This window comes from Lineus longissimus, chromosome 6, assembly GCF_910592395.1.
Source record: "Lineus longissimus chromosome 6, tnLinLong1.2, whole genome shotgun sequence".
NCBI classification, from domain to species: domain Eukaryota; kingdom Metazoa; phylum Nemertea; class Pilidiophora; order Heteronemertea; family Lineidae; genus Lineus; species Lineus longissimus.
The window spans coordinates 5,127,906-5,152,103 of record NC_088313.1 but is presented as its reverse complement, the minus strand read 5'-3'; the positions used below and the strand labels follow the sequence as shown (position 1 = coordinate 5,152,103).

The following is a 24,198-nucleotide window of genomic DNA, read 5'->3' as shown; positions in this document are numbered from 1 at the left end:
ATGGCGCTGGCGTCTCTCATGACGTCAGGGAGCCTCGGAGTAGTCTGCTCGTGACGTCAGAGCTCGTGACGTCACGCTGCGTTCCTAGTGATGAGACACCTTGCCAACCGTTGGCGTCTTTGATGTCCAGTCGGCACTCTCTTCTTCCGATGTTGGTCTGCGTGCAGTTCTTGAATGTGCGTCCGTTTCTGTTTCAGTGCGAGCCTGCGTGAACTGTATGTCTACGCGTAGACTCCGTCGTGTAATGGGCGCCCCAACCACATCTGTAATGCGACGAAGCTGTGACGTAGGCATACATAATGCCTCTGACCACAAAATATGACGCATTATAGTAGGCGCAGTGATATTATAAGTAACCTACGCATCGCCGCCTCTAATGTCTACGACCATATCACGTTGAAAACACCGGTTCTCGTCCGATCACCGAAGCCAAGCAACGTCGAGCGTGGTTAGTACGTGGATGGGTGACCGCCTCGGAATACCGCGTGTTGTAGACTTTTTCTCTTCATGTCCCAATCATTTTGTTTCTTCTTCCCTTGTACGATTGTTAAAATGAAAATGTAGGCTACCTTATGTGGTGGCCATCGAATTTTGCGAAATGGAAATGGCAGCCAGGGGGCCGGCCTGTAGGTCCCGCACCTGTATTTAACCAATCAGCTCGCGGTTATAGTTCCGTTTGAGACGAATGGGTGGTCTCACCATACCAGTTGAATGTTATTTTCCATTTCAAATATACTTCTTCTTATATTGAGAATAAGGTGTGTTTAAAGTGATGAAAATGATTAAGTTTCAGTCAAATTGGCTTGCTTGTGTGGTTTTGGGGCTCAAATTAACCGTTGCGGTCAAAAAGGTGATTCGCGGGTTAAAGCCCGTCGAAAATCATCCCTCCCCTCTCTCCCCCCCCCCCCGCCCAACACTGCGCAGGCCTACTGGCTTCCAAGCGTTTATACTAGGACGCTTTTTGAGTTCAGACCGGCGTGGAAGTTGCTGCTAGTGACGTCAGTCCTGATTCGGGAGATGGCGCTGGCGTCTCTCATGACGTCAGGGAGCCTCGGAGTAGTCTGCTCGTGACGTCAGAGCTCGTGACGTCACGCTGCGTTCCTAGTGATGAGACACCTTGCCAACCGTTGGCGTCTTTGATGTCCAGTCGGCACTCTCTTCTTCCGATGTTGGTCTGCGTGCAGTTCTTGAATGTGCGTCCGTTTCTGTTTCAGTGCGAGCCTGCGTGAACTGTATGTCTACGCGTAGACTCCGTCGTGTAATGGGCGCCCCAACCACATCTGTAATGCGACGAAGCTGTGACGTAGGCATACATAATGCCTCTGACCACAAAATATGACGCATTATAGTAGGCGCAGTGATATTATAAGTAACCTACGCATCGCCGCCTCTAATGTCTACGACCATATCACGTTGAAAACACCGGTTCTCGTCCGATCACCGAAGCCAAGCAACGTCGAGCGTGGTTAGTACGTGGATGGGTGACCGCCTCGGAATACCGCGTGTTGTAGACTTTTTCTCTTCATGTCCCAATCATTTTGTTTCTTCTTCCCTTGTACGATTGTTAAAATGAAAATGTAGGCTACCTTATGTGGTGGCCATCGAATTTTGCGAAATGGAAATGGCAGCCAGGGGGCCGGCCTGTAGGTCCCGCACCTGTATTTAACCAATCAGCTCGCGGTTATAGTTCCGTTTGAGACGAATGGGTGGTCTCACCATACCAGTTGAATGTTATTTTCCATTTCAAATATACTTCTTCTTATATTGAGAATAAGGTGTGTTTAAAGTGATGAAAATGATTAAGTTTCAGTCAAATTGGCTTGCTTGTGTGGTTTTGGGGCTCAAATTAACCGTTGCGGTCAAAAAGGTGATTCGCGGGTTAAAGCCCGTCGAAAATCATCCCTCCCCTCTCTCCCCCCCCCCCCCGCCCAACACTGCGCAGGCCTACTGGCTTCCAAGCGTTTATACTAGGACGCTTTTTGAGTTCAGACCGGCGTGGAAGTTGCTGCTAGTGACGTCAGTCCTGATTCGGGAGATGGCGCTGGCGTCTCTCATGACGTCAGGGAGCCTCGGAGTAGTCTGCTCGTGACGTCAGAGCTCGTGACGTCACGCTGCGTTCCTAGTGATGAGACACCTTGCCAACCGTTGGCGTCTTTGATGTCCAGTCGGCACTCTCTTCTTCCGATGTTGGTCTGCGTGCAGTTCTTGAATGTGCGTCCGTTTCTGTTTCAGTGCGAGCCTGCGTGAACTGTATGTCTACGCGTAGACTCCGTCGTGTAATGGGCGCCCCAACCACATCTGTAATGCGACGAAGCTGTGACGTAGGCATACATAATGCCTCTGACTACAAAATATGACGCATTATAGTAGGCGCAGTGATATTATAAGTAACCTACGCATCGCCGCCTCTAATGTCTACGACCATATCACGTTGAAAACACCGGTTCTCGTCCGATCACCGAAGCCAAGCAACGTCGAGCGTGGTTAGTACGTGGATGGGTGACCGCCTCGGAATACCGCGTGTTGTAGACTTTTTCTCTTCATGTCCCAATCATTTTGTTTCTTCTTCCCTTGTACGATTGTTAAAATGAAAATGTAGGCTACCTTATGTGGTGGCCATCGAATTTTGCGAAATGGAAATGGCAGCCAGGGGGCCGGCCTGTAGGTCCCGCACCTGTATTTAACCAATCAGCTCGCGGTTATAGTTCCGTTTGAGACGAATGGGTGGTCTCACCATACCAGTTGAATGTTATTTTCCATTTCAAATATACTTCTTCTTATATTGAGAATAAGGTATGTTTAAAGTGATGAAAATGATTAAGTTTCAGTCAAATTGGCTTGCTTGTGTGGTTTTGGGGCTCAAATTAACCGTTGCGGTCAAAAAGGTGATTCGCGGGTTAAAGCCCGTCGAAAATCATCCCTCCCCTCTCTCCCCCCCCCCCCCCCGCCCAACACTGCGCAGGCCTACTGGCTTCCAAGCGTTTATACTAGGACGCTTTTTGAGTTCAGACCGGCGTGGAAGTTGCTGCTAGTGACGTCAGTCCTGATTCGGGAGATGGCGCTGGCGTCTCTCATGACGTCAGGGAGCCTCGGAGTAGTCTGCTCGTGACGTCAGAGCTCGTGACGTCACGCTGCGTTCCTAGTGATGAGACACCTTGCCAACCGGTGGCGTCTTTGATGTCCAGTCGGCACTCTCTTCTTCCGATGTTGGTCTGCGTGCAGTTCTTGAATGTGCGTCCGTTTCTGTTTCAGTGCGAGCCTGCGTGAACTGTATGTCTACGCGTAGACTCCGTCGTGTAATGGGCGCCCCAACCACATCTGTAATGCGACGAAGCTGTGACGTAGGCATACATAATGCCTCTGACCACAAAATATGACGCATTATAGTAGGCGCAGTGATATTATAAGTAACCTACGCATCGCCGCCTCTAATGTCTACGACCATATCACGTTGAAAACACCGGTTCTCGTCCGATCACCGAAGCCAAGCAACGTCGAGCGTGGTTAGTACGTGGATGGGTGACCGCCTCGGAATACCGCGTGTTGTAGACTTTTTCTCTTCATGTCCCAATCATTTTGTTTCTTCTTCCCTTGTACGATTGTTAAAATGAAAATGTAGGCTACCTTATGTGGTGGCCATCGAATTTTGCGAAATGGAAATGGCAGCCAGGGGGCCGGCCTGTAGGTCCCGCACCTGTATTTAACCAATCAGCTCGCGGTTATAGTTCCGTTTGAGACGAATGGGTGGTCTCACCATACCAGTTGAATGTTATTTTCCATTTCAAATATACTTCTTCTTATATTGAGAATAAGGTGTGTTTAAAGTGATGAAAATGATTAAGTTTCAGTCAAATTGGCTTGCTTGTGTGGTTTTGGGGCTCAAATTAACCGTTGCGGTCAAAAAGGTGATTCGCGGGTTAAAGCCCGTCGAAAATCATCCCTCCCCTCTCTCCCCCCCCCCCGCCCAACACTGCGCAGGCCTACTGGCTTCCAAGCGTTTATACTAGGACGCTTTTTGAGTTCAGACCGGCGTGGAAGTTGCTGCTAGTGACGTCAGTCCTGATTCGGGAGATTGCGCTGGCGTCTCTCATGACGTCAGGGAGCCTCGGAGTAGTCTGCTCGTGACGTCAGAGCTCGTGACGTCACGCTGCGTTCCTAGTGATGAGACACCTTGCCAACCGTTGGCGTCTTTGATGTCCAGTCGGCACTCTCTTCTTCCGATGTTGGTCTGCGTGCAGTTCTTGAATGTGCGTCCGTTTCTGTTTCAGTGCGAGCCTGCGTGAACTGTATGTCTACGCGTAGACTCCGTCGTGTAATGGGCGCCCCAACCACATCTGTAATGCGACGAAGCTGTGACGTAGGCATACATAATGCCTCTGACCACAAAATATGACGCATTATAGTAGGCGCAGTGATATTATAAGTAACCTACGCATCGCCGCCTCTAATGTCTACGACCATATCACGTTGAAAACACCGGTTCTCGTCCGATCACCGAAGCCAAGCAACGTCGAGCGTGGTTAGTACGTGGATGGGTGACCGCCTCGGAATACCGCGTGTTGTAGACTTTTTCTCTTCATGTCCCAATCATTTTGTTTCTTCTTCCCTTGTACGATTGTTAAAATGAAAATGTAGGCTACCTTATGTGGTGGCCATCGAATTTTGCGAAATGGAAATGGCAGCCAGGGGGCCGGCCTGTAGGTCCCGCACCTGTATTTAACCAATCAGCTCGCGGTTATAGTTCCGTTTGAGACGAATGGGTGGTCTCACCATACCAGTTGAATGTTATTTTCCATTTCAAATATACTTCTTCTTATATTGAGAATAAGGTGTGTTTAAAGTGATGAAAATGATTAAGTTTCAGTCAAATTGGCTTGCTTGTGTGGTTTTGGGGCTCAAATTAACCGTTGCGGTCAAAAAGGTGATTCGCGGGTTAAAGCCCGTCGAAAATCATCCCTCCCCTCTCTCCCCCCCCCCCCCCGCCCAACACTGCGCAGGCCTACTGGCTTCCAAGCGTTTATACTAGGACGCTTTTTGAGTTCAGACCGGCGTGGAAGTTGCTGCTAGTGACGTCAGTCCTGATTCGGGAGATGGCGCTGGCGTCTCTCATGACGTCAGGGAGCCTCGGAGTAGTCTGCTCGTGACGTCTGAGCTCGTGACGTCACGCTGCGTTCCTAGTGATGACACACCTTGCCAACCGTTGGCGTCTTTGATGTCCAGTCGGCACTCTCTTCTTCCGATGTTGGTCTGCGTGCAGTTCTTGAATGTGCGTCCGTTTCTGTTTCAGTGCGAGCCTGCGTGAACTGTATGTCTACGCGTAGACTCCGTCGTGTAATGGGCGCCCCAACCACATCTGTAATGCGACGAAGCTGTGACGTAGGCATACATAATGCCTCTGACCACAAAATATGACGCATTATAGTAGGCGCAGTGATATTATAAGTAACCTACGCATCGCCGCCTCTAATGTCTACGACCATATCACGTTGAAAACACCGGTTCTCGTCCGATCACCGAAGCCAAGCAACGTCGAGCGTGGTTAGTACGTGGATGGGTGACCGCCTCGGAATACCGCGTGTTGTAGACTTTTTCTCTTCATGTCCCAATCATTTTGTTTCTTCTTCCCTTGTACGATTGTTAAAATGAAAATGTAGGCTACCTTATGTGGTGGCCATCGAATTTTGCGAAATGGAAATGGCAGCCAGGGGGCCGGCCTGTAGGTCCCGCACCTGTATTTAACCAATCAGCTCGCGGTTATAGTTCCGTTTGAGACGAATGGGTGGTCTCACCATACCAGTTGAATGTTATTTTCCATTTCAAATATACTTCTTCTTATATTGAGAATAAGGTGTGTTTAAAGTGATGAAAATGATTAAGTTTCAGTCAAATTGGCTTGCTTGTGTGGTTTTGGGGCTCAAATTAACCGTTGCGGTCAAAAAGGTGATTCGCGGGTTAAAGCCCGTCGAAAATCATCCCTCCCCTCTCTCCCCCCCCCCCCCCGCCCAACACTGCGCAGGCCTACTGGCTTCCAAGCGTTTATACTAGGACGCTTTTTGAGTTCAGACCGGCGTGGAAGTTGCTGCTAGTGACGTCAGTCCTGATTCGGGAGATTGCGCTGGCGTCTCTCATGACGTCAGGGAGCCTCGGAGTAGTCTGCTCGTGACGTCAGAGCTCGTGACGTCACGCTGCGTTCCTAGTGATGAGACACCTTGCCAACCGTTGGCGTCTTTGATGTCCAGTCGGCACTCTCTTCTTCCGATGTTGGTCTGCGTGCAGTTCTTGAATGTGCGTCCGTTTCTGTTTCAGTGCGAGCCTGCGTGAACTGTATGTCTACGCGTAGACTCCGTCGTGTAATGGGCGCCCCAACCACATCTGTAATGCGACGAAGCTGTGACGTAGGCATACATAATGCCTCTGACCACAAAATATGACGCATTATAGTAGGCGCAGTGATATTATAAGTAACCTACGCATCGCCGCCTCTAATGTCTACGACCATATCACGTTGAAAACACCGGTTCTCGTCCGATCACCGAAGCCAAGCAACGTCGAGCGTGGTTAGTACGTGGATGGGTGACCGCCTCGGAATACCGCGTGTTGTAGACTTTTTCTCTTCATGTCCCAATCATTTTGTTTCTTCTTCCCTTGTACGATTGTTAAAATGAAAATGTAGGCTACCTTATGTGGTGGCCATCGAATTTTGCGAAATGGAAATGGCAGCCAGGGGGCCGGCCTGTAGGTCCCGCACCTGTATTTAACCAATCAGCTCGCGGTTATAGTTCCGTTTGAGACGAATGGGTGGTCTCACCATACCAGTTGAATGTTATTTTCCATTTCAAATATACTTCTTCTTATATTGAGAATAAGGTGTGTTTAAAGTGATGAAAATGATTAAGTTTCAGTCAAATTGGCTTGCTTGTGTGGTTTTGGGGCTCAAATTAACCGTTGCGGTCAAAAAGGTGATTCGCGGGTTAAAGCCCGTCGAAAATCATCCCTCCCCTCTCTCCCCCCCCCCCGCCCAACACTGCGCAGGCCTACTGGCTTCCAAGCGTTTATACTAGGACGCTTTTTGAGTTCAGACCGGCGTGGAAGTTGCTGCTAGTGACGTCAGTCCTGATTCGGGAGATGGCGCTGGCGTCTCTCATGACGTCAGGGAGCCTCGGAGTAGTCTGCTCGTGACGTCTGAGCTCGTGACGTCACGCTGCGTTCCTAGTGATGACACACCTTGCCAACCGTTGGCGTCTTTGATGTCCAGTCGGCACTCTCTTCTTCCGATGTTGGTCTGCGTGCAGTTCTTGAATGTGCGTCCGTTTCTGTTTCAGTGCGAGCCTGCGTGAACTGTATGTCTACGCGTAGACTCCGTCGTGTAATGGGCGCCCCAACCACATCTGTAATGCGACGAAGCTGTGACGTAGGCATACATAATGCCTCTGACCACAAAATATGACGCATTATAGTAGGCGCAGTGATATTATAAGTAACCTACGCATCGCCGCCTCTAATGTCTACGACCATATCACGTTGAAAACACCGGTTCTCGTCCGATCACCGAAGCCAAGCAACGTCGAGCGTGGTTAGTACGTGGATGGGTGACCGCCTCGGAATACCGCGTGTTGTAGACTTTTTCTCTTCATGTCCCAATCATTTTGTTTCTTCTTCCCTTGTACGATTGTTAAAATGAAAATGTAGGCTACCTTATGTGGTGGCCATCGAATTTTGCGAAATGGAAATGGCAGCCAGGGGGCCGGCCTGTAGGTCCCGCACCTGTATTTAACCAATCAGCTCGCGGTTATAGTTCCGTTTGAGACGAATGGGTGGTCTCACCATACCAGTTGAATGTTATTTTCCATTTCAAATATACTTCTTCTTATATTGAGAATAAGGTGTGTTTAAAGTGATGAAAATGATTAAGTTTCAGTCAAATTGGCTTGCTTGTGTGGTTTTGGGGCTCAAATTAACCGTTGCGGTCAAAAAGGTGATTCGCGGGTTAAAGCCCGTCGAAAATCATCCCTCCCCTCTCTCCCCCCCCCCCCCCAACACTGCGCAGGCCTACTGGCTTCCAAGCGTTTATACTAGGACGCTTTTTGAGTTCAGACCGGCGTGGAAGTTGCTGCTAGTGACGTCAGTCCTGATTCGGGAGATGGCGCTGGCGTCTCTCATGACGTCAGGGAGCCTCGGAGTAGTCTGCTCGTGACGTCAGAGCTCGTGACGTCACGCTGCGTTCCTAGTGATGAGACACCTTGCCAACCGTTGGCGTCTTTGATGTCCAGTCGGCACTCTCTTCTTCCGATGTTGGTCTGCGTGCAGTTCTTGAATGTGCGTCCGTTTCTGTTTCAGTGCGAGCCTGCGTGAACTGTATGTCTACGCGTAGACTCCGTCGTGTAATGGGCGCCCCAACCACATCTGTAATGCGACGAAGCTGTGACGTAGGCATACATAATGCCTCTGACCACAAAATATGACGCATTATAGTAGGCGCAGTGATATTATAAGTAACCTACGCATCGCCGCCTCTAATGTCTACGACCATATCACGTTGAAAACACCGGTTCTCGTCCGATCACCGAAGCCAAGCAACGTCGAGCGTGGTTAGTACGTGGATGGGTGACCGCCTCGGAATACCGCGTGTTGTAGACTTTTTCTCTTCATGTCCCAATCATTTTGTTTCTTCTTCCCTTGTACGATTGTTAAAATGAAAATGTAGGCTACCTTATGTGGTGGCCATCGAATTTTGCGAAATGGAAATGGCAGCCAGGGGGCCGGCCTGTAGGTCCCGCACCTGTATTTAACCAATCAGCTCGCGGTTATAGTTCCGTTTGAGACGAATGGGTGGTCTCACCATACCAGTTGAATGTTATTTTCCATTTTAAATATACTTCTTCTTATATTGAGAATAAGGTGTGTTTAAAGTGATGAAAATGATTAAGTTTCAGTCAAATTGGCTTGCTTGTGTGGTTTTGGGGCTCAAATTAACCGTTGCGGTCAAAAAGGTGATTCGCGGGTTAAAGCCCGTCGAAAATCATCCCTCCCCTCTCTCCCCCCCCCCCCGCCCAACACTGCGCAGGCCTACTGGCTTCCAAGCGTTTATACTAGGACGCTTTTTGAGTTCAGACCGGCGTGGAAGTTGCTGCTAGTGACGTCAGTCCTGATTCGGGAGATGGCGCTGGCGTCTCTCATGACGTCAGGGAGCCTCGGAGTAGTCTGCTCGTGACGTCAGAGCTCGTGACGTCACGCTGCGTTCCTAGTGATGAGACACCTTGCCAACCGTTGGCGTCTTTGATGTCCAGTCGGCACTCTCTTCTTCCGATGTTGGTCTGCGTGCAGTTCTTGAATGTGCGTCCGTTTCTGTTTCAGTGCGAGCCTGCGTGAACTGTATGTCTACGCGTAGACTCCGTCGTGTAATGGGCGCCCCAACCACATCTGTAATGCGACGAAGCTGTGACGTAGGCATACATAATGCCTCTGACCACAAAATATGACGCATTATAGTAGGCGCAGTGATATTATAAGTAACCTACGCATCGCCGCCTCTAATGTCTACGACCATATCACGTTGAAAACACCGGTTCTCGTCCGATCACCGAAGCCAAGCAACGTCGAGCGTGGTTAGTACGTGGATGGGTGACCGCCTCGGAATACCGCGTGTTGTAGACTTTTTCTCTTCATGTCCCAATCATTTTGTTTCTTCTTCCCTTGTACGATTGTTAAAATGAAAATGTAGGCTACCTTATGTGGTGGCCATCGAATTTTGCGAAATGGAAATGGCAGCCAGGGGGCCGGCCTGTAGGTCCCGCACCTGTATTTAACCAATCAGCTCGCGGTTATAGTTCCGTTTGAGACGAATGGGTGGTCTCACCATACCAGTTGAATGTTATTTTCCATTTCAAATATACTTCTTCTTATATTGAGAATAAGGTGTGTTTAAAGTGATGAAAATGATTAAGTTTCAGTCAAATTGGCTTGCTTGTGTGGTTTTGGGGCTCAAATTAACCGTTGCGGTCAAAAAGGTGATTCGCGGGTTAAAGCCCGTCGAAAATCATCCCTCCCCTCTCTCCCCCCCCCCCCCAACACTGCGCAGGCCTACTGGCTTCCAAGCGTTTATACTAGGACGCTTTTTGAGTTCAGACCGGCGTGGAAGTTGCTGCTAGTGACGTCAGTCCTGATTCGGGAGATGGCGCTGGCGTCTCTCATGACGTCAGGGAGCCTCGGAGTAGTCTGCTCGTGACGTCTGAGCTCGTGACGTCACGCTGCGTTCCTAGTGATGAGACACCTTGCCAACCGTTGGCGTCTTTGATGTCCAGTCGGCACTCTCTTCTTCCGATGTTGGTCTGCGTGCAGTTCTTGAATGTGCGTCCGTTTCTGTTTCAGTGCGAGCCTGCGTGAACTGTATGTCTACGCGTAGACTCCGTCGTGTAATGGGCGCCCCAACCACATCTGTAATGCGACGAAGCTGTGACGTAGGCATACATAATGCCTCTGACCACAAAATATGACGCATTATAGTAGGCGCAGTGATATTATAAGTAACCTACGCATCGCCGCCTCTAATGTCTACGACCATATCACGTTGAAAACACCGGTTCTCGTCCGATCACCGAAGCCAAGCAACGTCGAGCGTGGTTAGTACGTGGATGGGTGACCGCCTCGGAATACCGCGTGTTGTAGACTTTTTCTCTTCATGTCCCAATCATTTTGTTTCTTCTTCCCTTGTACGATTGTTAAAATGAAAATGTAGGCTACCTTATGTGGTGGCCATCGAATTTTGCGAAATGGAAATGGCAGCCAGGGGGCCGGCCTGTAGGTCCCGCACCTGTATTTAACCAATCAGCTCGCGGTTATAGTTCCGTTTGAGACGAATGGGTGGTCTCACCATACCAGTTGAATGTTATTTTCCATTTCAAATATACTTCTTCTTATATTGAGAATAAGGTGTGTTTAAAGTGATGAAAATGATTAAGTTTCAGTCAAATTGGCTTGCTTGTGTGGTTTTGGGGCTCAAATTAACCGTTGCGGTCAAAAAGGTGATTCGCGGGTTAAAGCCCGTCGAAAATCATCCCTCCCCCCTCTCCCCCCCCCCCCCCCCGCCCAACACTGCGCAGGCCTACTGGCTTCCAAGCGTTTATACTAGGACGCTTTTTGAGTTCAGACCGGCGTGGAAGTTGCTGCTAGTGACGTCAGTCCTGATTCGGGAGATGGCGCTGGCGTCTCTCATGACGTCAGGGAGCCTCGGAGTAGTCTGCTCGTGACGTCAGAGCTCGTGACGTCACGCTGCGTTCCTAGTGATGAGACACCTTGCCAACCGTTGGCGTCTTTGATGTCCAGTCGGCACTCTCTTCTTCCGATGTTGGTCTGCGTGCAGTTCTTGAATGTGCGTCCGTTTCTGTTTCAGTGCGAGCCTGCGTGAACTGTATGTCTACGCGTAGACTCCGTCGTGTAATGGGCGCCCCAACCACATCTGTAATGCGACGAAGCTGTGACGTAGGCATACATAATGCCTCTGACCACAAAATATGACGCATTATAGTAGGCGCAGTGATATTATAAGTAACCTACGCATCGCCGCCTCTAATGTCTACGACCATATCACGTTGAAAACACCGGTTCTCGTCCGATCACCGAAGCCAAGCAACGTCGAGCGTGGTTAGTACGTGGATGGGTGACCGCCTCGGAATACCGCGTGTTGTAGACTTTTTCTCTTCATGTCCCAATCATTTTGTTTCTTCTTCCCTTGTACGATTGTTAAAATGAAAATGTAGGCTACCTTATGTGGTGGCCATCGAATTTTGCGAAATGGAAATGGCAGCCAGGGGGCCGGCCTGTAGGTCCCGCACCTGTATTTAACCAATCAGCTCGCGGTTATAGTTCCGTTTGAGACGAATGGGTGGTCTCACCATACCAGTTGAATGTTATTTTCCATTTCAAATATACTTCTTCTTATATTGAGAATAAGGTGTGTTTAAAGTGATGAAAATGATTAAGTTTCAGTCAAATTGGCTTGCTTGTGTGGTTTTGGGGCTCAAATTAACCGTTGCGGTCAAAAAGGTGATTCGCGGGTTAAAGCCCGTCGAAAATCATCCCTCCCCTCTCTCCCCCCCCCCGCCCAAAACTGCGCAGGCCTACTGGCTTCCAAGCGTTTATACTAGGACGCTTTTTGAGTTCAGACCGGCGTGGAAGTTGCTGCTAGTGACGTCAGTCCTGATTCGGGAGATGGCGCTGGCGTCTCTCATGACGTCAGGGAGCCTCGGAGTAGTCTGCTCGTGACGTCAGAGCTCGTGACGTCACGCTGCGTTCCTAGTGATGAGACACCTTGCCAACCGTTGGCGTCTTTGATGTCCAGTCGGCACTCTCTTCTTCCGATGTTGGTCTGAGTGCAGTTCTTGAATGTGCGTCCGTTTCTGTTTCAGTGCGAGCCTGCGTGAACTGTATGTCTACGCGTAGACTCCGTCGTGTAATGGGCGCCCCAACCACATCTGTAATGCGACGAAGCTGTGACGTAGGCATACATAATGCCTCTGACCACAAAATATGACGCATTATAGTAGGCGCAGTGATATTATAAGTAACCTACGCATCGCCGCCTCTAATGTCTACGACCATATCACGTTGAAAACACCGGTTCTCGTCCGATCACCGAAGCCAAGCAACGTCGAGCGTGGTTAGTACGTGGATGGGTGACCGCCTCGGAATACCGCGTGTTGTAGACTTTTTCTCTTCATGTCCCAATCATTTTGTTTCTTCTTCCCTTGTACGATTGTTAAAATGAAAATGTAGGCTACCTTATGTGGTGGCCATCGAATTTTGCGAAATGGAAATGGCAGCCAGGGGGCCGGCCTGTAGGTCCCGCACCTGTATTTAACCAATCAGCTCGCGGTTATAGTTCCGTTTGAGACGAATGGGTGGTCTCACCATACCAGTTGAATGTTATTTTCCATTTCAAATATACTTCTTCTTATATTGAGAATAAGGTGTGTTTAAAGTGATGAAAATGATTAAGTTTCAGTCAAATTGGCTTGCTTGTGTGGTTTTGGGGCTCAAATTAACCGTTGCGGTCAAAAAGGTGATTCGCGGGTTAAAGCCCGTCGAAAATCATCCCTCCCCCCCCCCCCCCCCCCCCCCGCCCAACACTGCGCAGGCCTACTGGCTTCCAAGCGTTTATACTAGGACGCTTTTTGAGTTCAGACCGGCGTGGAAGTTGCTGCTAGTGACGTCAGTCCTGATTCGGGAGATGGCGCTGGCGTCTCTCATGACGTCAGGGAGCCTCGGAGTAGTCTGCTCGTGACGTCAGAGCTCGTGACGTCACGCTGCGTTCCTAGTGATGAGACACCTTGCCAACCGTTGGCGTCTTTGATGTCCAGTCGGCACTCTCTTCTTCCGATGTTGGTCTGCGTGCAGTTCTTGAATGTGCGTCCGTTTCTGTTTCAGTGCGAGCCTGCGTGAACTGTATGTCTACGCGTAGACTCCGTCGTGTAATGGGCGCCCCAACCACATCTGTAATGCGACGAAGCTGTGACGTAGGCATACATAATGCCTCTGACCACAAAATATGACGCATTATAGTAGGCGCAGTGATATTATAAGTAACCTACGCATCGCCGCCTCTAATGTCTACGACCATATCACGTTGAAAACACCGGTTCTCGTCCGATCACCGAAGCCAAGCAACGTCGAGCGTGGTTAGTACGTGGATGGGTGACCGCCTCGGAATACCGCGTGTTGTAGACTTTTTCTCTTCATGTCCCAATCATTTTGTTTCTTCTTCCCTTGTACGATTGTTAAAATGAAAATGTAGGCTACCTTATGTGGTGGCCATCGAATTTTGCGAAATGGAAATGGCAGCCAGGGGGCCGGCCTGTAGGTCCCGCACCTGTATTTAACCAATCAGCTCGCGGTTATAGTTCCGTTTGAGACGAATGGGTGGTCTCACCATACCAGTTGAATGTTATTTTCCATTTCAAATATACTTCTTCTTATATTGAGAATAAGGTGTGTTTAAAGTGATGAAAATGATTAAGTTTCAGTCAAATTGGCTTGCTTGTGTGGTTTTGGGGCTCAAATTAACCGTTGCGGTCAAAAAGGTGATTCGCGGGTTAAAGCCCGTCGAAAATCATCCCTCCCCTCTCTCCCCCCCCCCCCGCCCAACACTGCGCAGGCCTACTGGCTTCCAAGCGTTTATACTAGGACGCTTTTTGAGTTCAGACCGGCGTGGAAGTTGCTGCTAGTGACGTCAGTCCTGATTCGGGAGATGGCGCTGGCGTCTCTCATGACGTCAGGGAGCCTCGGAGTAGTCTGCTCGTGACGTCAGAGCTCGTGACGTCACGCTGCGTTCCTAGTGATGAGACACCTTGCCAACCGTTGGCGTCTTTGATGTCCAGTCGGCACTCTCTTCTTCCGATGTTGGTCTGCGTGCAGTTCTTGAATGTGCGTCCGTTTCTGTTTCAGTGCGAGCCTGCGTGAACTGTATGTCTACGCGTAGACTCCGTCGTGTAATGGGCGCCCCAACCACATCTGTAATGCGACGAAGCTGTGACGTAGGCATACATAATGCCTCTGACCCCAAAATATGACGCATTATAGTAGGCGCAGTGATATTATAAGTAACCTACGCATCGCCGCCTCTAATGTCTACGACCATATCACGTTGAAAACACCGGTTCTCGTCCGATCACCGAAGCCAAGCAACGTCGAGCGTGGTTAGTACGTGGATGGGTGACCGCCTCGGAATACCGCGTGTTGTAGACTTTTTCTCTTCATGCCCCAATCATTTTGTTTCTTCTTCCCTTGTTCGATTGTTAAAATGAAAATGTAGGCTACCTTATGTGGTGGCCATCGAATTTTGCGAAATGGAAATGGCACCAGGGGGCCGGCCTGTAGGTCCCGCACCTGTATTTAACCAATCAGCTCGCGGTTATAGTTCCGTTTGAGACGAATGGGTGGTCTCACCATACCAGTTGAATGTTATTTTCCATTTCAAATATACTTCTTCTTATATTGAGAATAAGGTGTGTTTAAAGTGATGAAAATGATTAAGTTTCAGTCAAATTGGCTTGCTTGTGTGGTTTTGGGGTTCAAATTAACCGTTGCGGTCAAAAAGGTGATTCGCGGGTTAAAGCCCGTCGAAAATCATCCCTCCCCTCTCTCCCCCCCCCCCCGCCCAACACTGCGCAGGCCTACTGGCTTCCAAGCGTTTATACTAGGACGCTTTTTGAGTTCAGACCGGCGTGGAAGTTGCTGCTAGTGACGTCAGTCCTGATTCGGGAGATGGCGCTGGCGTCTCTCATGACGTCAGGGAGCCTCGGAGTAGTCTGCTCGTGACGTCTGAGCTCGTGACGTCACGCTGCGTTCCTAGTGATGAGACACCTTGCCAACCGTTGGCGTCCTTGATGTCCAGTCGGCACTCTCTTCTTCCGATGTTGGTCTGCGTGCAGTTCTTGAATGTGCGTCCGTTTCTGTTTCAGTGCGAGCCTGCGTGAACTGTATGTCTACGCGTAGACTCCGTCGTGTAATGGGCGCCCCAACCACATCTGTAATGCGACGAAGCTGTGACGTAGGCATATATAATGCCTCTGACCCCAAAATATGACGCATTATAGTAGGCGCAGTGATATTATAAGTAACCTACGCATCGCCGCCTCTAATGTCTACGACCATATCACGTTGAAAACACCGGTTCTCGTCCGATCACCGAAGCCAAGCAACGTCGAGCGTGGTTAGTACGTGGATGGGTGACCGCCTCGGAATACCGCGTGTTGTAGACTTTTTCTCTTCATGTCCCAATCATTTTGTTTCTTCTTCCCTTGTACGATTGTTAAAATGAAAATGTAGGCTACCTTATGTGGTGGCCATCGAATTTTGCGAAATGGAAATGGCAGCCAGGGGGCCGGCCTGTAGGTCCCGCACCTGTATTTAACCAATCAGCTCGCGGTTATAGTTCCGTTTGAGACGAATGGGTGGTCTCACCATACCAGTTGAATGTTATTTTCCATTTCAAATATACTTCTTCTTATATTGAGAATAAGGTGTGTTTAAAGTGATGAAAATGATTAAGTTTCAGTCAAATTGGCTTGCTTGTGTGGTTTTGGGGCTCAAATTAACCGTTGCGGTCAAAAAGGTGATTCGCGGGTTAAAGCCCGTCGAAAATCATCCCTCCCCTCTCTCCCCCCCCCCCCCGCCCAACACTGCGCAGGCCTACTGGCTTCCAAGCGTTTATACTAGGACGCTTTTTGAGTTCAGACCGGCGTGGAAGTTGCTGCTAGTGACGTCAGTCCTGATTCGGGAGATGGCGCTGGCGTCTCTCATGACGTCAGGGAGCCTCGGAGTAGTCTGCTCGTGACGTCAGAGCTCGTGACGTCACGCTGCGTTCCTAGTGATGAGACACCTTGCCAACCGTTGGCGTCTTTGATATCCAGTCGGCACTCTCTTCTTCCGATGTTGGTCTGCGTGCAGTTCTTGAATGTGCGTCCGTTTCTGTTTCAGTGCGAGCCTGCGTGAACTGTATGTCTACGCGTAGACTCCGTCGTGTAATGGGCGCCCCAACCACATCTGTAATGCGACGAAGCTGTGACGTAGGCATACATAATGCCTCTGACCCCAAAATATGACGCATTATAGTAGGCGCAGTGATATTATAAGTAACCTACGCATCGCCGCCTCTAATGTCTACGACAATATCACGTTGAAAACACTGGTTCTCGTCCGATCACCGAAGCCAAGCAACGTCGAGCGTGGTTAGTACGTGGATGGGTGACCGCCTCGGAATACCGCGTGTTGTAGACTTTTTCTCTTCATGTCCCAATCATTTTGTTTCTTCTTCCCTTGTACGATTGTTAAAATGAAAATGTAGGCTACCTTATGTGGTGGCCATCGAGTTTTGCGAAATGGAAATGGCAGCCAGGGGGCCGGCCTGTAGGTCCCGCACCTGTATTTAACCAATCAGCTCGCGGTTATAGTTCCGTTTGAGACGAATGGGTGGTCTCACCATACCAGTTGAATGTTATTTTCCATTTCAAATATACTTCTTCTTATATTGAGAATAAGGTGTGTTTAAAGTGATGAAAATGATTAAGTTTCAGTCAAATTGGCTTGCTTGTGTGGTTTTGGGGCTCAAATTAACCGTTGCGGTCAAAAAGGTGATTCGCGGGTTAAAGCCCGTCGAAAATCATCCCTCCCCTCTCTCCCCCCCCCCCCGCCAAACACTGCGCAGGCCTACTGGCTACTAAGCGTTTATACTAGGACGCTTTTTGAGTTCAGACCGGCGTGGAAGTTGCTGCTAGTGACGTCAGTCCTGATTCGGGAGATGGCGCTGGCGTCTCTCACGACGTCAGGGAGCCTCGGAGTAGTCTGCTCGTGACGTCAGAGCTCGTGACGTCACGCTGCGTTCCTAGTGATGAGACACCTTGCCAACCGTTGGCGTCTTTGATGTCCAGTCGGCACTCTCTTCTTCCGATGTTGGTTTGCGTGCAGTTCTTGAATGTGCGTCCGTTTCTGTTTCAGTGCGAGCCTGCGTGAACTGTATGTCTACGCGTAGACTCCGTCGTGTAATGGGCGCCCCAACCACATCTGTAATGCGACGAAGCTGTGACGTAGGCATACATAATGCCTCTGACCCCAAAATATGACGCATTATAGTAGGCGCAGTGATATTATAAGTAACCTACGCATCGCCGCCTCTAATGTCTACGACCATATCACGTTGAAAACACCGGTTCTCGTCCGATCACCGAAGCCAAACAACGTCGAGCGTGGTTAGTACGTGGATGGGTGACCGCCTCGGAATACCGCGTGTTGTAGACTTTTTCTCTTCATGTCCCAATCATTTTGTTTCTTCTTCCCTTGTACGATTGTTAAAATGAAAATGTAGGCTACCTTATGTGGTGGCCATCGAATTTTGCGAAATGGAAATGGCAGCCAGGGGGCCGGCCTGTAGGTCCCGCACCTGTATTTAACCAATCAGCTCGCGGTTATAGTTCCGTTTGAGACGAATGGGTGGTCTCACCATACCAGTTGAATGTTATTTTCCATTTCAAATATACTTCTTCTTATATTGAGAATAAGGTGTGTTTAAAGTGATGAAAATGATTAAGTTTCAGTCAAATTGGCTTGCTTGTGTGGTTTTGGGGCTCAAATTAACCGTTGCGGTCAAAAAGGTGATTCGCGGGTTAAAGCCCGTCGAAAATCATCCCTCCCCTCTCTCCCCCCCCCCCGCCAAACACTGCGCAGGCCTACTGGCTTCCAAGCGTTTATACTAGGACGCTTTTTGAGTTCAGACCGGCGTGGAAGTTGCTGCTAGTGACGTCAGTCCTGATTTGGGAGATGGCGCTGGCGTCTCTCATGACGTCAGGGAGCCTCGGAGTAGTCTGCTCGTGACGTCAGAGCTCGTGACGTCACGCTGCGTTCCTAGTGATGAGACACCTTGCCAACCGTTGGCGTCTTTGATGTCCAGTCGGCACTCTCTTCTTCCGATGTTGGTCTGCGTGCAGTTCTTGAATGTGCGTCCGTTTCTGTTTCAGTGCGAGCCTGCGTGAACTGTATGTCTACGCGTAGACTCCGTCGTGTAATGGGCGCCCCAACCACATCTGTAATGCGACGAAGCTGTGACGTAGGCATACATAATGCCTCTGACCCAAAAATATGACGCATTATAGTAGGCGCAGTGATATTATAAGTAACCTACGCATCGCCGCCTCTAATGTCTACGACCATATCACGTTGAAAACACCGGTTCTCGTCCGATCACCGAAGCCAAACAACGTCGAGCGTGGTTAGTACGTGGATGGGTGACCGCCTCGGAATACCGCGTGTTGTAGACTTTTTCTCTTCATGTCCCAATCATTTTGTTTCTTCTTCCCTTGTACGATTGTTAAAATGAAAATGTAGGCTACCTTATGTGGTGGCCATCGAATTTTGCGAAATGGAAATGGCAGCCAGGGGGCCGGCCTGTAGGTCCCGCACCTGTATTTAACCAATCAGCTCGCGGTTATAGTTCCGTTTGAGACGAATGGGTGGTCTCACCATACCAGTTGAATGTTATTTTCCATTTCAAATATACTTCTTCTTATATTGAGAATAAGGTGTGTTTAAAGTGATGAAAATGATTAAGTTTCAGTCAAATTGGCTTGCTTGTGTGGTTTTGGGGCTCAAATTAACCGTTGCGGTCAAAAAGGTGATTCGCGGGTTAAAGCCCGTCGAAAATCATCCCTCCCCTCTCCCCCCCCCCCCCCCCGCCCAACACTGCGCAGGCCTACTGGCTTCCAAGCGTTTATACTAGGACGCTTTTTGAGTTCAGACCGGCGTGGAAGTTGCTGCTAGTGACGTCAGTCCTGATTCGGGAGATGGCGCTGGCGTCTCTCATGACGTCAGGGAGCCTCGGAGTAGTCTGCTCGTGACGTCAGAGCTCGTGACGTCACGCTGCGTTCCTAGTGATGAGACACCTTGCGAACCGTTGGCGTCTTTGATGTCCAGTCGGCACTCTCTTCTTCCGATGTTGGTCTGCGTGCAGTTCTTGAATGTGCGTCCGTTTCTGTTTCAGTGCGAGCCTGCGTGAACTGTATGTCTACGCGTAGACTCCGTCGTGTAATGGGCGCCCCAACCACATCTGTAATGCGACGAAGCTGTGACGTAGGCATACATAATGCCTCTGACCCCAAAATATGACGCATTATAGTAGGCGCAGTGATATTATAAGTGACCTACGCATCGCCGCCTCTAATGTCTACGACCATATCACGTTGAAAACACCGGTTCTCGTCCGATCACCGAAGCCAAGCAACGTCGAGCGTGGTTAGTACGTGGATGGGTGACCGCCTCGGAATACCGCGTGTTGTAGACTTTTTCTCTTCATGTCCCAATCATTTTGTTTCTTCTTCCCTTGTACGATTGTTAAAATGAAAATGTAGGCTACCTTATGTGGTGGCCATCGAATTTTGCGAAATGGAAATGGCAGCCAGGGGGCCGGCCTGTAGGTCCCGCACCTGTATTTAACCAATCAGCTCGCGGTTATAGTTCCGTTTGAGACGAATGGGTGGTCTCACCATACCAGTTGAATGTTATTTTCCATTTCAAATATACTTCTTCTTATATTGAGAATAAGGTGTGTTTAAAGTGATGAAAATGATTAAGTTTCAGTCAAATTGGCTTGCTTGTGTGGTTTTGGGGCTCAAATTAACCGTTGCGGTCAAAAAGGTGATTCGCGGGTTAAAGCCCGTCGAAAATCATCCCTCCCCTCTCTCCCCCCCCCCCCCCCGCCAAACACTGCGCAGGCCTACTGGCTTCCAAGCGTTTATACTAGGACGCTTTTTGAGTTCAGACCGGCGTGGAAGTTGCTGCTAGTGACGTCAGTCCTGATTCGGGAGATGGCGCTGGCGTCTCTCATGACGTCAGGGAGCCTAGGAGTAGTCTGCTCGTGACGTCAGAGCTCGTGACGTCACGCTGCGTTCCTAGTGATGAGACACCTTGCCAACCGTTGGCGTCTTTGATGTCCAGTCGGCACTCTCTTCTTCCGATGTTGGTCTGCGTGCAGTTCTTGAATGTGCGTCCGTTTCTGTTTCAGTGCGAGCCTGCGTGAACTGTATGTCTACGCGTAGACTCCGTCGTGTAATGGGCGCCCCAACCACATCTGTAATGCGACGAAGCTGTGACGTAGGCATACATAATGCCTCTGACCCCAAAATATGACGCATTATAGTAGGCGCAGTGATATTATAAGTAACCTACGCATCGCCGCCTCTAATGTCTACGACCATATCACGTTGAAAACACCGGTTCTCGTCCGATCACCGAAGCCAAGCAACGTCGAGCGTGGTTAGTACGTGGATGGGTGACCGCCTCGGAATACCGCGTGTTGTAGACTTTTTCTCTTCATGTCCCAATCATTTTGTTTCTTCTTCCCTTGTACGATTGTTAAAATGAAAATGTAGGCTACCTTATGTGGTGGCCATCGAATTTTGCGAAATGGAAATGGCAGCCAGGGGGCCGGCCTGTAGGTCCCGCACCTGTATTTAACCAATCAGCTCGCGGTTATAGTTCCGTTTGAGACGAATGGGTGGTCTCACCATACCAGTTGAATGTTATTTTCCATTTCAAATATACCTCTTCTTGTATTGAGAATAAGGTGTGTTTAAAGTGATGAAAATGATTAAGTTTCAGTCAAATTGGCTTGCTTGTGTGGTTTTGGGGCTCAAATTAACCGTTGCGGTCAAAAAGGTGATTCGCGGGTTAAAGCCCGTCGAAAATCATCCCTCCCCTCTCTCCCCCCCCCCCCCCGCCCAACACTGCGCAGGCCTACTGGCTTCCAAGCGTTTATACTAGGACGCTTTTTGAGTTCAGACCGGCGTGGAAGTTGCTGCTAGTGACGTCAGTCCTGATTCGGGAGATGGCGCTGGCGTCTCTCATGACGTCAGGGAGCCTCGGAGTAGTCTGCTCGTGACGTCAGAGCTCGTGACGTCACGCTGCGTTCCTAGTGATGAGACACCTTGCCAACCGTTGGCGTCTTTGATGTCCAGTCGGCACTCTCTTCTTCCGATGTTGGTCTGCGTGCAGTTCTTGAATGTGCGTCCGTTTCTGTTTCAGTGCGAGCCTGCGTGAACTGTATGTCTACGCGTAGACTCCGTCGTGTAATGGGCGCCCCAACCACATCTGTAATGCGACGAAGCTGTGACGTAGGCATACATAATGCCTCTGACCCCAAAATATGACGCATTATAGTAGGCGCAGTGATATTATAAGTAACCTACGCATCGCCGCCTCTAATGTCTACGACCATATCACGTTGAAAACACCGGTTCTCGTCCGATCACCGAAGCCAAGCAACGTCGAGCGTGGTTAGTACGTGGATGGGTGACCGCCTCGGAATACCGCGTGTTGTAGACTTTTTCTCTTCATGTCCCAATCATTTTGTTTCTTCTTCCCTTGTACGATTGTTAAAATGAAAATGTAGGCTACCTTATGTGGTGGCCATCGAATTTTGCGAAATGGAAATGGCAGCCAGGGGGCCGGCCTGTAGGTCCCGCACCTGTATTTAACCAATCAGCTCGCGGTTATAGTTCCGTTTGAGACGAATGGGTGGTCTCACCATACCAGTTGAATGTTATTTTCCATTTCAAATATACCTCTTCTTGTATTGAGAATAAGGTGTGTTTAAAGTGATGAAAATGATTAAGTTTCAGTCAAATTGGCTTGCTTGTGTGGTTTTGGGGCTCAAATTAACCGTTGCGGTCAAAAAGGTGATTCGCGGGTTAAAGCCCGTCGAAAATCATCCCTCCCCTCTCTCCCCCCCCCGCCCAACACTGCGCAGGCCTACTGGCTTCCAAGCGTTTATACTAGGACGCTTTTTGAGTTCAGACCGGCGTGGAAGTTGCTGCTAGTGACGTCAGTCCTGATTCGGGAGATGGCGCTGGCGTCTCTCATGACGTCAGGGAGCCTCGGAGTAGTCTGCTCGTGACGTCAGAGCTCGTGACGTCACGCTGCGTTCCTAGTGATGAGACACCTTGCCAACCGTTGGCGTCTTTGATGTCCAGTCGGCACTCTCTTCTTCCGATGTTGGTCTGCGTGCAGTTCTTGAATGTGCGTCCGTTTCTGTTTCAGTGCGAGCCTGCGTGAACTGTATGTCTACGCGTAGACTCCGTCGTGTAATGGGCGCCCCAACCACATCTGTAATGCGACGAAGCTGTGACGTAGGCATACATAATGCCTCTGACCACAAAATATGACGCATTATAGTAGGCGCAGTGATATTATAAGTAACCTACGCATCGCCGCCTCTAATGTCTACGACCATATCACGTTGAAAACACCGGTTCTCGTCCGATCACCGAAGCCAAGCAACGTCGAGCGTGGTTAGTACGTGGATGGGTGACCGCCTCGGAATACCGCGTGTTGTAGACTTTTTCTCTTCATGTCCCAATCATTTTGTTTCTTCTTCCCTTGTACGATTGTTAAAATGAAAATGTAGGCTACCTTATGTGGTTGCCATCGAATTTTGCGAAATGGAAATGGCAGCCAGGGGGCCGGCCTGTAGGTCCCGCACCTGTATTTAACCAATCAGCTCGCGGTTATAGTTCCGTTTGAGACGAATGGGTGGTCTCACCATACCAGTTGAATGTTATTTTCCATTTCAAATATACTTCTTCTTATATTGAGAATAAGGTGTGTTTAAAGTGATGAAAATGATTAAGTTTCAGTCAAATTGGCTTGCTTGTGTGGTTTTGGGGCTCAAATTAACCGTTGCGGTCAAAAAGGTGATTCGCGGGTTAAAGCCCGTCGAAAATCATCCCTCCCCTCTCTCCCCCCCCCCCCCCCGCCCAACACTGCGCAGGCCTACTGGCTTCCAAGCGTTTATACTAGGACGCTTTTTGAGTTCAGACCGGCGTGGAAGTTGCTGCTAGTGACGTCAGTCCTGATTCGGGAGATGGCGCTGGCGTCTCTCATGACGTCAGGGAGCCTCGGAGTAGTCTGCTCGTGACGTCAGAGCTCGTGACGTCACGCTGCGTTCCTAGTGATGAGACACCTTGCCAACCGTTGGCGTCTTTGATGTCCAGTCGGCACTCTCTTCTTCCGATGTTGGTCTGCGTGCAGTTCTTGAATGTGCGTCCGTTTCTGTTTCAGTGCGAGCCTGCGTGAACTGTATGTCTACGCATAGACTCCGTCGTGTAATGGGCGCCCCAACCACATCTGTAATGCGACGAAGCTGTGACGTAGGCATACATAATGCCTCTGACCCCAAAATATGACGCATTATAGTAGGCGCAGTGATATTATAAGTAACCTACGCATCGCCGCCTCTAATGTCTACGACCATATCACGTTGAAAACACCGGTTCTCGTCCGATCACCGAAGCCAAGCAACGTCGAGCGTGGTTAGTACGTGGATGGGTGACCGCCTCGGAATACCGCGTGTTGTAGACTTTTTCTCTTCATGTCCCAATCATTTTGTTTCTTCTTCCCTTGTACGATTGTTAAAATGAAAATGTAGGCTACCTTATGTGGTTGCCATCGAATTTTGCGAAATGGAAATGGCAGCCAGGGGGCCGGCCTGTAGGTCCCGCACCTGTATTTAACCAATCAGCTCGCGGTTATAGTTCCGTTTGAGACGAATGGGTGGTCTCACCATACCAGTTGAATGTTATTTTCCATTTCAAATATACTTCTTCTTATATTGAGAATAAGGTGTGTTTAAAGTGATGAAAATGATTAAGTTTCAGTCAA

At 49.5% G+C, this 24,198-nt stretch overlaps 24 non-coding genes across 24 annotated transcripts; all 24 read left to right on the top strand.

Annotated features, from left to right (window-relative positions):
- The first annotated feature begins 378 nt into the window (after nt 1-378).
- LOC135490120 (5S ribosomal RNA) lies at nt 379-497 on the top strand. The gene has a single exon (XR_010447334.1). It is a non-coding gene; the product is annotated as a 5S ribosomal RNA (ribosomal RNA).
- An 898-nt stretch (nt 498-1,395) lies between these two features.
- On the top strand, nt 1,396-1,514 carry LOC135490119 (5S ribosomal RNA). The gene has a single exon (XR_010447333.1). It is a non-coding gene; the product is annotated as a 5S ribosomal RNA (ribosomal RNA).
- An 899-nt stretch (nt 1,515-2,413) lies between these two features.
- Nucleotides 2,414-2,532, top strand: LOC135490118 (5S ribosomal RNA). The gene has a single exon (XR_010447332.1). It is a non-coding gene; the product is annotated as a 5S ribosomal RNA (ribosomal RNA).
- Nucleotides 2,533-3,433: 901 nt separating this feature from the next.
- On the top strand, nt 3,434-3,552 carry LOC135490117 (5S ribosomal RNA). Its single transcript, XR_010447331.1, has one exon. It is a non-coding gene; the product is annotated as a 5S ribosomal RNA (ribosomal RNA).
- Nucleotides 3,553-4,449: 897 nt separating this feature from the next.
- Nucleotides 4,450-4,568, top strand: LOC135490116 (5S ribosomal RNA). Its single transcript, XR_010447330.1, has one exon. It is a non-coding gene; the product is annotated as a 5S ribosomal RNA (ribosomal RNA).
- Nucleotides 4,569-5,468: 900 nt separating this feature from the next.
- On the top strand, nt 5,469-5,587 carry LOC135490115 (5S ribosomal RNA). The gene has a single exon (XR_010447329.1). It is a non-coding gene; the product is annotated as a 5S ribosomal RNA (ribosomal RNA).
- Nucleotides 5,588-6,487: 900 nt separating this feature from the next.
- Nucleotides 6,488-6,606, top strand: LOC135490114 (5S ribosomal RNA). Its single transcript, XR_010447328.1, has one exon. It is a non-coding gene; the product is annotated as a 5S ribosomal RNA (ribosomal RNA).
- An 897-nt stretch (nt 6,607-7,503) lies between these two features.
- LOC135490113 (5S ribosomal RNA) lies at nt 7,504-7,622 on the top strand. The gene has a single exon (XR_010447327.1). It is a non-coding gene; the product is annotated as a 5S ribosomal RNA (ribosomal RNA).
- An 896-nt stretch (nt 7,623-8,518) lies between these two features.
- LOC135490112 (5S ribosomal RNA) lies at nt 8,519-8,637 on the top strand. The gene has a single exon (XR_010447326.1). It is a non-coding gene; the product is annotated as a 5S ribosomal RNA (ribosomal RNA).
- An 898-nt stretch (nt 8,638-9,535) lies between these two features.
- LOC135490111 (5S ribosomal RNA) lies at nt 9,536-9,654 on the top strand. Its single transcript, XR_010447325.1, has one exon. It is a non-coding gene; the product is annotated as a 5S ribosomal RNA (ribosomal RNA).
- Nucleotides 9,655-10,549: 895 nt separating this feature from the next.
- On the top strand, nt 10,550-10,668 carry LOC135490109 (5S ribosomal RNA). The gene has a single exon (XR_010447323.1). It is a non-coding gene; the product is annotated as a 5S ribosomal RNA (ribosomal RNA).
- Nucleotides 10,669-11,570: 902 nt separating this feature from the next.
- Nucleotides 11,571-11,689, top strand: LOC135490108 (5S ribosomal RNA). The gene has a single exon (XR_010447322.1). It is a non-coding gene; the product is annotated as a 5S ribosomal RNA (ribosomal RNA).
- An 896-nt stretch (nt 11,690-12,585) lies between these two features.
- On the top strand, nt 12,586-12,704 carry LOC135490107 (5S ribosomal RNA). Its single transcript, XR_010447321.1, has one exon. It is a non-coding gene; the product is annotated as a 5S ribosomal RNA (ribosomal RNA).
- Nucleotides 12,705-13,603: 899 nt separating this feature from the next.
- LOC135490106 (5S ribosomal RNA) lies at nt 13,604-13,722 on the top strand. Its single transcript, XR_010447320.1, has one exon. It is a non-coding gene; the product is annotated as a 5S ribosomal RNA (ribosomal RNA).
- Nucleotides 13,723-14,620: 898 nt separating this feature from the next.
- LOC135490105 (5S ribosomal RNA) lies at nt 14,621-14,739 on the top strand. The gene has a single exon (XR_010447319.1). It is a non-coding gene; the product is annotated as a 5S ribosomal RNA (ribosomal RNA).
- An 897-nt stretch (nt 14,740-15,636) lies between these two features.
- LOC135490104 (5S ribosomal RNA) lies at nt 15,637-15,755 on the top strand. Its single transcript, XR_010447318.1, has one exon. It is a non-coding gene; the product is annotated as a 5S ribosomal RNA (ribosomal RNA).
- An 899-nt stretch (nt 15,756-16,654) lies between these two features.
- On the top strand, nt 16,655-16,773 carry LOC135490450 (5S ribosomal RNA). The gene has a single exon (XR_010447652.1). It is a non-coding gene; the product is annotated as a 5S ribosomal RNA (ribosomal RNA).
- Nucleotides 16,774-17,671: 898 nt separating this feature from the next.
- On the top strand, nt 17,672-17,790 carry LOC135490426 (5S ribosomal RNA). The gene has a single exon (XR_010447629.1). It is a non-coding gene; the product is annotated as a 5S ribosomal RNA (ribosomal RNA).
- Nucleotides 17,791-18,687: 897 nt separating this feature from the next.
- LOC135490425 (5S ribosomal RNA) lies at nt 18,688-18,806 on the top strand. Its single transcript, XR_010447628.1, has one exon. It is a non-coding gene; the product is annotated as a 5S ribosomal RNA (ribosomal RNA).
- Nucleotides 18,807-19,706: 900 nt separating this feature from the next.
- Nucleotides 19,707-19,825, top strand: LOC135490103 (5S ribosomal RNA). The gene has a single exon (XR_010447317.1). It is a non-coding gene; the product is annotated as a 5S ribosomal RNA (ribosomal RNA).
- A 901-nt stretch (nt 19,826-20,726) lies between these two features.
- On the top strand, nt 20,727-20,845 carry LOC135490102 (5S ribosomal RNA). The gene has a single exon (XR_010447316.1). It is a non-coding gene; the product is annotated as a 5S ribosomal RNA (ribosomal RNA).
- A 900-nt stretch (nt 20,846-21,745) lies between these two features.
- Nucleotides 21,746-21,864, top strand: LOC135490101 (5S ribosomal RNA). Its single transcript, XR_010447315.1, has one exon. It is a non-coding gene; the product is annotated as a 5S ribosomal RNA (ribosomal RNA).
- Nucleotides 21,865-22,759: 895 nt separating this feature from the next.
- Nucleotides 22,760-22,878, top strand: LOC135490099 (5S ribosomal RNA). The gene has a single exon (XR_010447314.1). It is a non-coding gene; the product is annotated as a 5S ribosomal RNA (ribosomal RNA).
- Nucleotides 22,879-23,779: 901 nt separating this feature from the next.
- LOC135490097 (5S ribosomal RNA) lies at nt 23,780-23,898 on the top strand. The gene has a single exon (XR_010447312.1). It is a non-coding gene; the product is annotated as a 5S ribosomal RNA (ribosomal RNA).
- Nucleotides 23,899-24,198: the final 300 nt, after the last annotated feature.